The 14,269-nt window shown below is 37.1% G+C and overlaps 1 long non-coding RNA gene across 1 annotated transcript; it reads left to right on the top strand.

The window, feature by feature from the left end:
* The first annotated feature begins 2,585 nt into the window (after positions 1 to 2,585).
* On the top strand, positions 2,586 to 12,176 carry LOC116566887. The gene is made up of 4 exons (XR_004276041.1): positions 2,586 to 2,604; positions 2,776 to 2,921; positions 4,419 to 4,725; positions 11,666 to 12,176. It is a non-coding gene; the product is annotated as an uncharacterized LOC116566887 (long non-coding RNA).
* Positions 12,177 to 14,269: the final 2,093 nt, after the last annotated feature.

Genomic DNA, 14,269 nt, shown 5'->3' with positions numbered 1-14,269 from the left:
TCCATAACTTCTCTAAGTCTCAATTCCTCTTCTGCAAAATAAAGAAAATAATATCTATAGTATAAGTTGTTTTGAGACTAAATTACTCCAAGTAAGACACTTAATCCAGTGCTGGTACAGAATGGGCACTCAACCAGTTTTGTCAATAAAGATGACAAAGAGAAAATGGTTAGAAGATAATAATGGTGGCAGTGATCTGAAATTAACATGTATAAAAAAAAGAGGCATAGAAATGCTATCAGTTGTTATTCCCAGGCTGACGTGATTTTCTATCTTATTCTTCTGTTATTCTTGACATTTTCTAAAACTATGTAACTTTTAAAATCAACTAAGCCTACTATTTAAACTGTCTCTACAATAAATAACGAGTTCATTTTTGTACAGCTTAAGCACAAGAGTTACCTTTGCCCCAACCAACTTCTTCAGTCCTCTATCCTGTCTAAATTATAACCATGCCTTTAGAATGACAATATATATGTGTTATTTGGGAGAAAAAAGATAATATTTTATATATATATATATATAAAAAGTATATATAAATAATTATATGTATATATGCATATATTATGTGTGTATACACATATATAATATCATGTGTTCATTAGTGTTGAGCACATCATGCATCAGATAATTTAGCTGATACTGAGGGGAAAAATAGAAAAGAAGATAACGAGGTTTTCACGGAGAAAAAGCATAAATGGATGGACTAACAAGGAAAGCTCTAAAGTACTAGGAACATTTGGGATAAGGCTGTGCACAGTCTGAGACACAAGTCATCTGGGGATTATTTCATACTGGAGAGATTTAGGGCCACAAAGTTGGAAATGAAAGAATAATGTGATTCACAACTTTGCCTACTACAGTCCCCAGAGTAATGATGCTGGTGGAAACAGTGACCTATAGTGTTTAGTTGGTGGCAAATTTTCATGTATTTTTTAAGTTTTCAATTATTTGTTTCCCCCTTACTTAAATGTAGTGTGGAAAGCCAGTGAATACTTTGGAGACAGCATTTTTTTTCCTAATCTCATGTCTCCTTTTGACCTAGAAACCTTTAATATTCATGGCTTTCAGATTCTCATAATTTATACCATCAATAACATTCAATAACTTCTATCACCTCTAAAACAATAATCCCCAAATCTTTTTCTGTAGCTAAATCTTTCACGAACTCCAGTTCTATATATACGTACCTAGTTATCCCCCAGCCACAGCAAACTGAGCATGCCCTAAGCGGAACTCATCTCTTTCCATCAGCCACACTCCAGTATGACCTATGTTAGAAGAGTGGAAAACCCCATTCTTATTTATTTCTCTCCACACAACCCACAAAGTTCTACATTTCCAGCTCCCCTTTACCATTTTAGTCCATGGTAGTCCTCCTTTCTCTCTTCCTGTCTCTCTCTCTTTTTTTCTGTTCCCTTGCAATACAGTTATTTATACCGCAAGAAAAATGTAAACTCCACCCTTGGAGACTATCCTCCTTTTTTCCACAGTGTAACAACATTGCTATATATTTAGCAGATTGCATTTGTACTTTCCTAAATTAGCCCATTTTATGCTTTGTAGGCTAACCTCATACAAACCCTTCTTTTAAAGGCCATATGAATTTCCTTAGTGTTTTATAATGTTCAGCGGAACAAGGAGAAATTTTGCCTATAAATTTCCCAAACACAAAATGTTTTTGTTAATAATTAAACGCATATCTCTAAGTTGGAAAATCCTCTTATCTCTAGATAAAGAAACAATATAAAAAGTTGGTAATGTATAGACAATGAGCTTCAAATATGTTGCGGAATTCAAAGAAAATGCTTTTGTGGTACCGATTTTGTCACTTTGTAAAGATCATCTGCCATTAACTTTCCTTTAAGAAACACGTGACTGACATTATTGTAATGATTTCAAAATAAATGTCAAAAGAAATGAATTGGTCAGCTATAAGAATTTATGCTTTATCCACCTCACAATGTATACTTCAGCCTCCCTCTACCATCCTCTGAATTACCAGCCTTTTATGACAATTTTTTAATGACAATTAGGCAACACTTTGTCATCTGAGCTCTAAGAATATTATTTTCTCTTCATATTTTCTCCAGGATAACTCTATAGGTTGTCCAAAGTAGATGAAAAACATTGAGATAAAATGATACTGTGAAGCACTGACCAATTGTGTTCTTTCCCAAGCTTTACTCGTACTGTGACCCTCACCAGCATTCTCAACAAGTTCTCAAAAATTCGTGAAAGAAAAAGAGCCAGTTGCTGTAAGGGTTTTGTCCCTGCTGATAAGAAAGGTGGGGTTCTCAGTGGAGGGATCAGTGATCACTGGAATGGAGAGCCGATGGGAAGGTGAACATCTGTGGGGTGGTGGCAACAATGATACGCTCTACTCCAGATTAAGACTAAATGATGCACAGCTGAGAAAATGACTGTGTGGTACACACAGCAACCAGAATCCTCTCCTAAATCACTCCCACTGCCCACACACCAATCCTACAGAATTGTGTGAACATTCTGGAATTTAGAAGCCACCTTAGAAGAAAGATAGTAAAGGGATGATGAATAGAGGAGAAGTACCTCTAATTTTTGCCCTACTCAGACAAGAGTAAGGTACCGGTCTTATCTCTAATCTCAAAATGTTTTTTCTGGTTTTTTTTTTTTGAGAAATAATTGATATACATCACTATATATGTTTAAGGACAATAGTATGGTGATTTGATTTACATATATTATAAAATGATTGCTACACTGGATTCAGCTAACATCCATATTCTCCTACAGATACAATAAAGAAGAAAAATATTTTCTTCTTGTGATAAGAACTGTTAGGATTTACTCTCTTCACAACTTTCCTGGACTTCATACAGCAGAGTTAGCCATAGTCATCATGATGCTGTATGTGACCTTTCTACAAGGTGGATGAGAAGGTAATTTGGTGTAGCCACTATGGGAAACAATATGGAGATTCCTCAAAAAATTAAAATGAAAACTACCATATGATCCAGTAATGCCACTTCTGGGAATATATCCAAAGGAAACAAAAACACTAATTCAAAAAGATATCTGCATCATCATATTCATAGAAGCACTATTTATAATAACCAAGACATGGTAATAAGACATGGAAACAACCTAAGTGTCCCTCAACAGATGAGTGGTTAAAGAAGTTACGATAGGGGCGCCTGGGTGGCTCAGTGGGTTAAGCTGCTGCCTTCGGCTCAGGTCATGATCTCAGGGTCCTGGGATCGAGTCCCGCATCAGGCTCTCTGCTCAGCAGGGAGCCTGCTTCCCTCTCTCTCTCTGCCTGCCTCTCCATCTACTTGTGATTTCTCTGTCAAATAAATTCATAAAATCTTAAAAAAAAAAAAAAGAAGAAGAAGTTACCATATATGGGTGCCTGGGTGGCTCAGTTGGTTATGTGTCTGCCTTCAGCTTAGGTCATAACGAGCTGAGATGGAGCCCTGGGTCAGGATCCCTGCTCTATAGGGACCCTGCTTCTCTCTCTCTCCTTTCCCGCCACCCCCCCAAATTGTACATGCTCTGCCTCAAATAAATGAAATCTTCTTAAAAAAAGAAACTGTGGTATATATAGATATGGAATACAATAATATAGGAATATTATTCAGCCATTAAAAATGAGGAAATCCTACCATTTAACAATAACATGAATGGACCTTGACAGCATTATGCTAAGTGAAATAAGTCAAATACAGAAAGATAAATACCATATGATATGTGGAATCTAAAAGCAAAACCTCAGTGAAAAGAGATCAAACTTATGGTTACCAGAGATAGAGGTAGAGGGAGTGGGAACTGGAGGAAAGTGATCCAAAAGTACAAACTTCAGGGTGCCTGGGGGCCTCAGTCCATTAAGTGTTGGCTCAGGTCATCATCTCAGGGTCCTGGGACAGGTCCCCCATCTGGCTCTGCGCTCAGCAGGGAGTCTCCTTGAGATTCTCACTCTCCCTGTCTCTCTAACTCCTCCCCTTGCGTCCTCTCTCTCTCTCTCTCTCTCCCTCAAATAAACAATCTTTAAAAAAAGTAAAAAGTCCTAGCATTAGGATAAATAAGTACTAGAGATGGATCTCAGAACTTTGAATCCATTTTCCCTTTACTATCTGACACATTTAAATGCACTTGCAGGGGCACCTGGGTGACTCAGTAGGTTAAGCCTCTGACTTCACCTCAGGTCATGAACTCAGGGTCTTGGGATCAAGACCTCCTTCAAGCCCCACTTCAGTCTCCATACTCAGCGGGGAATCTGATTATCCCTTTCCCTCTCCCTGTGCTCCTTGCCCTGCTCGTGCTCTCTCTCCCAAATAAATAAATAAAATCTTTTTAAAATAAATAAATAAATAAATAAATACATGCATGCATTTACTATATTAATTACTAGAACTATGTAACTGTTCCATCTTTTCCAGTGCCCTGTGACCTTGTGTTGGGGACATATAATTGAAAACAAAATCTCCTCCCAACCCAGGAAACTTCTCCATGAAGGTAGAAGAGGAAGAAAACAACTTATTATTAAATAAGAATGTGATATGCATCCCATGCAATCTGTTAAAGACAATGCCAATGCAGAAAGAAACCTCACCCCCTCTTCTGGAGCCAAGGAGATACAATCCCTACACACATATTCTCAAGATAAACCTGAACTGGTCCTCAAGAAAGAAGATTTGACAGCACCATTTGTCACACAGTTCAACCTAAATTCACCAAGTAACTGGGGTGACTATCTATGTTAGCTAATAGACTTTATATAGAGGAAACACGCACTTGTATCTATATAATAGGAAATGGTTTTGTAACTTGGTGTGAGGTGTGTGCTGCCAAAGCTGAGCTCCTACCATCCCACAGAAACTGGGAAACAGGGTCAGGATATTCTTTGATGATTACCTTCCAAAGCGATGTCTCCCAGATCCCTAAGAAAGACAATCCTGGGTCATAAAGCTGGCAAGAGCTATATTTAGCTTTTAGTAAGATTCCTATATCTTTCAAAAAGACAGAGGGATACTTGGGTGGCTCAGTTGGTTAAGCATCAGACTCTTGCTTTCAACTCAGGTGATGGATTTATGGTTGTTGGATCAAGCCCCACATCCGGCTCACATCCCGCTCTATGCTCAGGGTGGATTCGGCTTCAGATTCTCTCTCCCTCTCACTCACTCTCCCTCTCTCCTAAATGAATAGAAAATCTTAAGAGAGAGAGAGAGAGAGAACTTACCAGTTTTCTAAAGTAAAAGCTCTCCAAAAAGGGAAGGGGAAGTCTCCTTTTTTATTTTCAATAGGGAGAATTAAGTCTCTGACTTTTCATTTGTATTTGCCCTTATAATTGGATAAGTCATTAATTGTTTTAGGTCTTTGTTTCTAGATTTATAAAAGGCTACTTTGTATTTTATAGTCTCTAACATACATTTTCTCTTTAGAGTCCATGTGACTATCTTCTCTCAACTTGATGTCATCCACAAATTTAATTAAGTTGCCTTCGAAGTACTTATCTAAATAAATCTTGAGAAAGAGAACCCCTTGACATTCGGGTCTGACGGCTTATAGCTACACTGTATTGTTCTCTTATTGAACATAAGCCATCTTACAGAACAACAACATCAGACAAGGTCACTCTAGGGAGTATGATAAAGTGAAAGAAACCAAGGTCACTGTATAAACCACAAAATACGAAATTTCCTCCTCCCCTGGCTAATATAGGTGACTATTGCTTTTTTTTTTTTAATCAATTGGGCTTTATCCTAACTATGTTCTTTTCATAGGTAAGACTGATTACAGTACCTAATCATAGAATTACTCCGATTTCCTGATAACATCAAAAGCCCCATTTCCTTAGACCCTCTCCAAAATTATTCTGTCAAAACTCAAGTCCCATAATAGAATGCCCCATAATAACAGATTCCTGCAATGTCAACAAGTAGTAAACCATCTTTTTCAGCTACAGGTATGTTGCTAGTGGTCTCTGGCAGGAAGGAGGGGATATCATTGTTAATATGAATGTGGAACAGGACAAAACCAAGGGCAGAGCTTGTGAAACAACACTGGAGCCTTCACTGCTTATAGTCATTGATCCTTTAATCAATAACTTTGGCCATGTTAATTTAACAGAATACATATCTACCTGACTATATAACTATTCCTTATATCTCTCTCTATTTTCTTCACAAGATTATCAGGAGACTTTTTCAAATTAACTTGTCAGACATTTTTTTATGTAATACCTATGACATTGTCCTGATATTTTTTTCACTTTTGAATTATTTGATTTACATGTGTGTGTGTTTATAAACTGTATATATTTTCTAATTATGGGGGGATGGTGGTCAAGGTTGTTTGGTTTGCCAGTGTTTATTAAACTCATGTCACCACTTACTGCCTCCTTATATGTTACTCAATATGATATCTTTCCCTGGTTTGTCTATGGTATTCTCATTCAAAGTATCTTGGGTTTCTATTTTTTCTCCTCCATTTAGGCTTCAATTTCCTTATTAATATATTTGTGCTTTTCTTTTAATTTAAAGCTGTTGCTGCTTATTTTAAGCAAAATGACTTGTTGAAAGGCTCTCCTTTCTATCATGTGAAGTCTATAGCATCTATTAAAATCAGTAGTAACAGAAGCTAATTAATGTAATGTTCTATTACAAAGAACACCTAATAATTAGCCTTAGTAATTTTTTTTTTTTTTTTTACCAAAATTAACTCAGTAGATGCTTAAGAATTAGTTAGGTCTAAAACTAACTAGGAAAGGATCAAAATGGTGCACAAATGTTCAATGGAAGTAGCAAATCTGAGAAACAATGTCCTGTCCTAGGAGTAGAGGAAAGAAGGGAAAGGTTGGCATTATTACAGCCTAGAGGCTTGGAGAAGGGGTAAGGGAAGCTGAGACTCAGACTTCTGTGAACAGTGTGTTGTCAGACTGCTGCTGGTATGTCTGAGGGGGTGCCTTGAGACCAGGTCTACAAGGGATGGAAAAACTGCAAACTGGATCAGATGCTGTTCCTAAAAGGAGCTGGGATGAAAAGCATCACTGGCAAGACACTCACAGGAATGGGAAATACACATAAGCTCACAAAAAGGAGAATATCCTTTCCCCCTCCTTCAACCTTGTGTGTCCTTTTTGCTTAATATCTTTTTTTTAGATTTTTATTTATTCATTTCACAGAAACAGACACAATGAGAGCAGGGAGCCCAATGCAGGGCTCGATCCCAGGACCCTGGGACCATGACCTGAACCAAAAGGAGAGACTTAAAGTCTGTGCCACCCAGGTACCCCCACCCTTGTGTGTCCTTTTGGCATCCTTATTGCCAGACAGCAACTGGCCAGAAATGTGTTCTGCAGAGTCATAGCCCCAGCATCACAGATGGAGTCTACAGGATGGGTTTGAAACCAAGATATAATAGTTTAATGACTGGTACAAACACACTCTCAACAGTCATGCCAGGCTTCTACTTTTTGTGCTTGCCTTTGATTAAAGGTTCCTTTTTTTCTTTTTTACATGTCCTATCACTCAAAATGAGTTTTTTAAGTTCCTTTGTCTAATGCCCAAACCCATTTGGCTGTTTCTAATCAGGATTATGATTTCTAAGCTTAAACGGTCACTTTCTCTCCTTGTGCCTTTGGTTCCCTTTTGAAAAACAAGTTTTCCTGATAGGCCATATTAAACACAGAGGGGTACTTTCCCTTACTGTTTCCTCTGCTTTCAGAAATATGTTACCTAAATTTCCACGGGGTGACCTATGCACTCATAAATCTGTTTATCTCCTCTTGATTCCACCTTCATGAACATATATCTTATTTCCTTAATGGTACCTATCTTTTGAATATACACACAATGTGTTCATGAAAACTCTGGCTAGCTTCTAGTTAGGTCTTTCCCTAGCAATAAATAAAAAATTCCCTAATCCTAGCTCTACATGGAAAAGAAGTTTTCTTCTTTATATTCAGCCATTTTCTTGCTTTAGTTTTCTTGTATTAAAGCCTTCTACTTTTTTTTCTCTCCAAGCTTAATAATTAAATATCCAGTCTTCTGATTTTTTTTTTTGTATGCTCCCCACCTCCCAATCATATATATTTTTTCTTTTCCTAGTTCACTTTCTGTGTTTCCTCTCTTCTCTTCTTTTATCTTCTCTGCTTATGTTCCACCTACACTACTCCTATTATTCTTACTGTGCTGGGTCTTCCTAATCAATCTGAAGAGGCTCTCTACTTCATTTCTTTTCTTCCCCTAGGGACTTCAGACAAAGACCGTTCTTCAGAACTTAACACTCTGTCTCCTCTCTCCACAAGAAGGCTCTTCTCCCTGCTGTATTCTTGTTGCCCCTCCCCTGTGGTCACTTGTTTTCTTCAATTTCTTACTTCTTTACTATTCTCACCGCACCACCACCTCATGGGCCCTTTCTCCCACCCAGCCCTCTATTTCTTTATCATCATATGATTTTCAGTAATTTGAGAAATAGAACATAACACACAACACGACGCTGACTTGCCTCTCCTTCTTACATGTAAAATGTTTCCTCTTACCAGTCATTATGCTCTACCATTTTTGTAGCTGACATGTATAGCTCATCTTTGGCTTTTATATATCCTACCTATAATTCTTTTCTCTTTTCAAAAAGAAACGAAATGTTCCTGGCAGATGGAGAACCTCACCTTCCCCTTCCTACAACTATTACACAAATGGGTTGCCTCATACAAATCTAAGCTACCTTGCCAAAAGCCAGAATTGCTAAAATAATGCAGTATTAGAGATTAAAGTAAACAAATTCTGTATTGTGCAAGAAAATGGAATCAGCCCACAGTTCTCAAGTAACAGAACTATTTTACTGTGACACAACCCAAAATAAGTCAAATGTCTCTGATGATATAAATCTAACATCAAAGCCCCCAATTTCCAAGGTCTGGATTTCTATCTATATTATGCTAGGTTAAAAGGCCATTTTATTTTATTCTACTTGAATTAATAATTATAGTACTTTGCATTTTCCAAAATCCTTTCAAATATTTGAAGAGTAAAATACTCTTTAAGCCAGGCAGAGAAAACATATATATTACTTCTATGTTACAGATTTAAAAAAAACTGGAAAAATGTTCAGTGATATTCAAGGTCACAAAGAAGTGGCAAAATGAGGATTTAAATTTAGCTTTCCTAAGATACTGCCTACAAAAGGAGTTTCAGCATTCTTGCCACATCATATCTTCCTAGCAAGATTCCAACACAATTCGTGAAACAAAAACATGAAAAAAAAAATCACCCATTGACATTGTTTTAAAACTCTAACGAATTCTTCTGGAAAGCTATTTGGCAATGGATAGCAAATATCATAAATGTTTTTTTAGTCTTCAACCTAATTATTCTACTAGCACAAATCCATTGTGAGAGAATAATCTGAAATACAAAAATGATTCATGAAGAAATAACCCACTGAAGAGTTATTTATAACCAGAATCAAACTACAGCTAAAAATGGTAGAAGGTTAAATAAATACAGTAAATTCACAAGGTGGAATTATGAACAGCTATTAAACTAAGTCCCATTATGAGTTTATACTACCATGAAAAATTATTATTCTATGAATACTAATTGAATAGAACAGGGTTCAAATTTACACATAAACTATGATCCCAACTACCATGTATCCTCATCCAATATATCTTTTCATTTATGTACATTTTTTTTTTTTAAGATTTTATTTTTGGTGACTCAGCTAAGCATCTGCCTTCAGCTCAGGTCCTGGGACTGAGTCCTAAGTAAGGCTCCCTTCTCAAAGGGGAATTTACTTCCATCTCTGCCCCAATCCCGCCCCACTCATGCTCGCGCACACGCTCACTCTCTCAAATAAATAAATAAAAACTTTTTTTTAAAAAAGAGAGATAGATTTTATTTTTAAGTACTCTACACCCAACAAGGGACTCAAACTCACAACCGCAAGATTAAGAGTCGTGTGCTCCACCAACTGAGTCAGCCAGGTGCCCCTCAATTGTGTACATTTAAAGTAATTTTAAAATTTTGTTTTCTGAAAATGTATTATTAAATTAATATTGCTGCTATAATCAATGGCATTGTTTACACAAGGAAAAATATATTGTAAAATTCATTTAAAAATTCTGGAATAAAAGTCAAAAAATATTAAAAGCTATTTGGAGTGGAATTGTGGATAATTTTCTTCTTTTATTTGATTACATTTCTCCCCAAAGCTATAATTTAGTAAACTGCAACAACACAAACCCTCCCAGAGAATTCTCCTTGTTGCCTATTCTCTCACATAAACCAAATATCTTTTTTTGAAAGATCTTATTTGCTTATTTGAAAGAGAGGAAGAGAGAGAACAGGCATGTGCATGTGCAAGGAGAGGGGTAGAAAGAGAGGAAGAGGGAGATCTTAAGCAGCCTCCCTGCTGAGCACAGTTCATGACCTGAGCTGAAACCAAGAGACCTCGGGTAACTGACTGAGCCACCCGGGTGTCCCCCAAATATCTTTTTCCTTTAATTTTTTTTAAAATTTATTTTATAGAGAAAGAGAAGAAGCAGGCACAGCAGCAGGCAGAGGGAAAAGCTGGCTCCCCACTGAGCAAAGAACCCAATCCAGGGACCAATCCCAGGACCCTGGGATCATGACCTGAGCTGAAGGCAGTTGCTTAACCAACTGAGCCATCCAGGCATCCCCCAAATATCTTTTTTTATCGTTGACCTTCATTCTGACATCCTTTATTAATGTAGTTATGACCAAAACATTTTATACCAACATTTTATTTCTTTTTATTTTCCTTTTATTTCCCAAATTTTTCCTCCCATTTTTTCAATTTAAATTCTCATTTTTTGTTCATTTTTTATTGTTCTTATATGCTTTCCAAGGCTGCATCAACTCATAAAACCTTTGTTCTATGTGCCCTCTGATGCATGTTTCATGGAAGCTATTCTCTCATCTGGTCTCTCAGGTCTCCAGATTCTTAATTTTTTACCCGATCTCGAAAAGTGACATAGCAAACTTCCAAAATTCTTTAGTGCTAGACCTCAGTGCCTAGCACCAGAGCACCAGGAGTCTGTTTTCACGAGGAAATGACCAGTCTCTCAAGAGGAAATTTACGTTAAGTAAACAAAAGCTCCTGCTTATGTCTATGCCTAACAGTAAAGCCCAAACTAATGGAAAATACTAGTATCTGTCACTCAGAAAAATGTCTCCTACTTTAGTACTCTTCTGGAAGAATGCTGGTAATACTAAAATTACTTTTTCTCAATTAAACATTCATAGTTGTATACAATGCCTCTTTGAGCAAGAAAAAAAGATGTTTCCTGCACTATATATGTAACTTTGGGTAAGCAGCAAAGAACAGTTGTTACCTAGGATGTTAAACTAAAGTTTGGTAACTTGCCAGACCTCTAATTAAACTAAGTTAAAGGACCATGGTTAGACCCAAAGCTAGAGCACAATTTTCATTACTCTAAGACTGTCTGAGCAATAGTAACAAGTGACAAGTACTGATCAAAACCTAGATATGAAGGCTCATCAAATACTATCACAACCCAAACTACAAGCGAGTAGAGAGTAAAAGTGGTAAAGTAAAGCTCTATACACTATGCTGTGCTATGTGAGTTCAATAATTAAATGTTTTCAAATTTCTTCATAAGATAGATGATTTGAAATTAATATTTCTTCAACCTCCACAGAAACCCAATTTCTTAAGAAATTGAAATACATCTGCACCCAGGAAGGACTGCACGGTATAATGGTTAGTGCATTCACTCTGCAACCAGACTCAATTCGTTTCTTGTTTCTGCTTCGTGGGCAAGTTGCATAACCACTCTGGTCCTCAACAGGTGAAATGGGACTGAAAAAGGAACCCACCTCAAGCTAATTAAATAACTAAGTTATTATAATGTGCCTAGAAAAATGCCTACAAAGGATAACTGTGCCATTCCAAAACATGACTCCTAGGCATAAGGATTACTTTTGAGCTGATTATTTTTAAGAAACAACAGACACAGTAGCAGCTCTGAAAACATAATAGAAGTTACCCTTAAGAAAGATTTACATTGACAAAGGAAATCTGCGTTTGAATCTTTCTCTCTGTACCAGGAAGATAGGGACACTCCAAATCATAAGAAACTCTTAACACTGGAGAAGGAATTAAATCTACATGACAACCTTGCTCTTACTTAGAGTGCTTTTCCTGACAACCTCACTAAAGCCCTCACCTTCCAACACGTTTCTTTTGTCCTTAGCTGGAGATAATACTTAAGGTGGTGGCTCGGCCATTTCAGTTTTCCTGTTTCCCCTAGGGATATCCCACGTATACATGAAGTACATACATTCTTAACCTTTGTTTTCCTCTTGTTACTCTGTCTTCTATTACAGGAGTGTCTCAGCCAAGATCCTAGAACAGTAGAGGAAAAATTTTTTTTCTTCCCTTACAGCTGGTACATAATGGGCACCAAATAAGTTTTGCTAAATAAATAAAGAGAGAAAGCTTGAAAGAAGGGTCAAGATTTTGTTCTAAATATGTTTTGTTCCACTGGTTGAGGCCCTTATCCACTGGGGTCTAGGCCCTGCAGTGGGATTGTATTATTATAGTCTACTACCAAAATATGGCAAGGTGATGGTTGTACTGGTCAGTTTTATGTGTTAATTTGGCTTGGCTGTAGTAACCAGTTTTAGGGGAGAAAAAAAATAATTTTCTCTTTATCCTGATTCTCAGCTGGGAACCCTGTAACAAAAGACAGATTAACAAGAGAAAAATGGATATTTATTAATACATCTATCTCATGTATACATGGAAGGTACTCAGGGAGGTGGCTTAACTCAGGCTTAAGTACCATGTTAAGTACCAAGACGAGAGAATGGTGTAGGAGAAGCTAGTTTGGGTAGAGGACATGAAAGATATGGTAAACAAAAGTAAGGTTTGTTATGAGTATACATATGCACACACACATACACACACAAGCATATCCTATTGTGTTTTGTTTTTTTTTTTTCTGGTGGACTCCTGACTAATCAGTTGTCTGAAGTGCTGAGTCAAAGAATGCATTTTTGTCAGATACAAAATCCTTTGCTAGAAGAATAGAAAATGGATCAACTCAGACGTAATTCTGCCACAACTGAAAGATTACAGGGACCTAGTAAGAAGGTTGTTTGTGGAGTTAGTGATAATTAAAACCATTTTTATGCAGAAACACATCACTGCCCTTGAATAATTTATAGCCACAGATGAGTTCATAACCATCAATTGATCACTCAGAGAAAACTACTACAGGTGCCATCCATGGGGTGACAGCTGATTGAGTTTCCCATGGGCAGGGAGGTGGAGTGAAGGTAGATGATGAAAGCGGTCAGAAGTAAATCACCACTGCTGAACTTCACAACCCTGATAAGTCACCTGAATTATATGCTTTACGAGAAAGCTGATATGTGTCTATGAACTTTCAGGAGTCAAAATAACAAAATACACATCTAAGACACAGAAATAAATTGAGAAACCAGCAACATTTCAGTTTTATCTCTACCCTTAAAAGGAGAACCCATGGGACGCCTGGGTGGCTCAGTTGGTTAAGCAGCTGCCTTCGGCTCAGGTCATGATCCCAGAGTCCTGGGATCGAGTCCCACATCGGGCTCCTTGCTCGGCGGGGAGCCTGCTTCTCCCTCTGCCTCTGCCTGCCATTCTGTCTGCCTGTGCTCACTCTCTCCCCCTCTCTCTCTCTGATGGATGAATAAAATCTTAAAAAAAAAAAAAAAAAAAAGGAGAACCCAGCAAGTGGGTAGAGTTAAGCCCCTACCCTAGCCTAGACTAGCTAAAGGCCAATTTAAAATCATTTGCCTCTAAATTACTTCTAGTGTGAGAGTTGACCATGTGTATAAATTCTCTTACTAAGAACTTTCCAAGTATAAATGAAACCCACTAAAAATAAAATTATTGTGGAATAATACTGTGACCAGGAGCTTTTGGGGGGGAAATCTACACTAGAACGGAAGAGAATTCCAACAAATAACTAATTCTTATGACTTGGCATATTTTCAATTGCAGACCCTTTTAGTCTGCTAAATTTTATACTATAAATCATTTTATATTTATCATTTCAACTTTAAAAATCAAGCCCAATGTTACTAAATGTAAGGTAGATAAGTTGCCTGATAAAAACTGTGATAATTTAAATTTTTCCTGATGATTATTCTATCATTTTAAACTATATGTATATAAAAGTAAACTCACCAACAATACTGAATTTCTTAACAGAAAAAGACTAACTAACTTGCTTTCTTTGATGGAAGAAAAAAAA

The sequence above is a fragment of the Mustela erminea genome, chromosome 1 (genome assembly GCF_009829155.1).
Source record: "Mustela erminea isolate mMusErm1 chromosome 1, mMusErm1.Pri, whole genome shotgun sequence".
Lineage (NCBI taxonomy): Eukaryota > Metazoa > Chordata > Mammalia > Carnivora > Mustelidae > Mustela > Mustela erminea.
The sequence above is the reverse complement of the archived record's forward strand: the minus strand, read 5'-3'. Positions and strand labels throughout refer to the sequence as shown.